Below are 2,283 nucleotides of genomic sequence, written 5' to 3' on the forward strand. Positions count from 1 at the left end.
TATTTAGAATCCTGTATTCTAATAGAAATAAAGTATATAAAATAGAGACTAAAATACTACTTAAATCTATTAAATCATTAATTGTTCCATCTCTCTGTTTACTTTGGCTGTGAAAAACTGGTTCAGGAGTCAGAAAAGCTTCACAGGCAAATAAGACAAAAACTTATTCATTCTACTCAAAGTCTGGCAATCTAATTTTCTGCTTTTATTTTAAAAAAAAAATGTGAACCATACAATTATGTATACTTTATTTTGGGGGGCATTTACTTTATCATTATTTTCAAACACATATTGTGAAAAATATTGCCATGTGTATACTGAGAAACATAAACAGATCTTAAACAAGATCTAGCAGCATACTTAGTTTGAATACTTACTATGCCCATTAAAAAAAAAAGATTTAAAGTAAAGGACTTATGTGATTCTGAAAACTAAATAGAATATAGTCCACATCAAAATTTAAAATAAAGTACCATCGAATGTTATGGCAGCAAGTGCCATACAGTTATGCACATCTAAATTTAAAAGAAACCATGTTAGTCTTCTCTAAATTAAAATGTATACTATTCTCTTTTGAATCTTTAACTTAATAATGACAATATACATCAACTATTGGGAGGTTGAGGCTGAGGCAGGAGGATCCTACATTCAAGGACAGTCTTAGGAACTTAGTGAGGCCCTAAGCAACTTAGCAAGATCCTGTCTAAAAATTTTTTAAAAAATAAAGTAAAGGGCTGGGGATATGTTTCAGTGGTAAAGTGCACCTAGATTCAATCCCCAGTACCAAAAAATTAAACAAAAAAGTAAATAATGATTTAGGTGTCTGTGGATGCCTACAATTTAGGTAGATATTCAGTGCTGAATGAAAACTGGTGAATAAATTGCCAGTTGGACCATATTGTCCCAGCCTTAGGTTATTCAGTAAACAATGTTAATTGAAGTGAAAAGAAAAGCACTCTCAGGAAAGGCAATCTAGATGTACTTTATATATAGAAGACAGTTCAAAGAATAAACAGTAGATCAATGATAAAGTTGTGAATCTGCTTCATGTGAGGCCATCTTTGTATGTAACTCTTACTTGATTGAAATAAAATCTAAAGCAAACATAAAATTAAAAATCATATTTACATCAGGAAGTAATAAAATCTTTGGACAGAAGAGATACACAAGTTTTAGACATGATCACACAATCATATAGTTTACATAACTCATAAAAACTATATTATCACCCAATTATGGAAATAATATTCTGTATGCTCTTCAGCCATTGGTATCCACGTTTGAAAATTGTTAAGAAATTTATTTTGAAAGTTACTTTAGGCTTTCCTTCAGGTAAATAAAACACAAAAGTACTGCTCTTTGCAGAAGAAAACATTCTGTATTCAAAACAACTATAGCTGGTTGATCAAGTTTTCAAATATTGCTTTTAATATTTGCTTTTTAGGGGTTTTTTTTTTCATAGTGGACACAAACTTTTTATTTTATTTTTATATGGTGCTGAAGATTGAACCCAGTGCCTCATAGAGTCCAGGCTAATGTACTACCACTTGAGCCACATCCCCAACCCTCAAGTTTTCAAATATTAACAATGAATTAAAATCAAGGCAAAAGACCTAAAAAATACTCAATATATTTAAATATTTTCATCACATTAAATGCCTAAGAATATCTGACATGTAAGAATCACTAGTATGTTCTTAAGGAAGAGAATTCTTTATGTTACTAAGAATGTTGAATGAAAGAAATCTTTGAATAACACAAGGTTTCCTTAATAGTTTACAGTGGAACACACCTATAATCCCAGAAAATCAGGAGACTGAGGCAGGAGGATCACAAGTTCAAGGATAGCCTTAGCAACTTAGCGAGGCCCTGTCTCAAAAAAAAAAAAAAAATTAAAATAAAGTGTGGCGGGGATCTAATTTACTAGTGAAGTACCCCTGGGTTTGATCCCCAGTACCAATAAAACACATGTTATCTCAAAAATGTACTTTATTCCCTATTGGATTAGCAAAGATTAAAAAGATTAACAAAACTTCGTGTGAGCAAGGGTTTTGAAAATAGGATTCTCATGGACATTGAGGGGGGCAGTTTTTACAGATAACAGCTTAGCTATATTTATCAATATTTAAAATGTATATAATCTTTGACCTGGCAGTTATACCTCTAAGAAGATAAGTGAATAAATATACTATAAGCAATATACCATTATTAACAAGAAAGAAAAACAAGTAACAATCTAAATGGTTATGAAAGGAGTAGCTAGATAAAGTATGATGCCTCTAA

Source organism: Marmota flaviventris, unplaced genomic scaffold (genome assembly GCF_047511675.1).
Source record: "Marmota flaviventris isolate mMarFla1 unplaced genomic scaffold, mMarFla1.hap1 Scaffold_56, whole genome shotgun sequence".
Taxonomy (NCBI): Eukaryota; Metazoa; Chordata; class Mammalia; order Rodentia; family Sciuridae; genus Marmota; species Marmota flaviventris.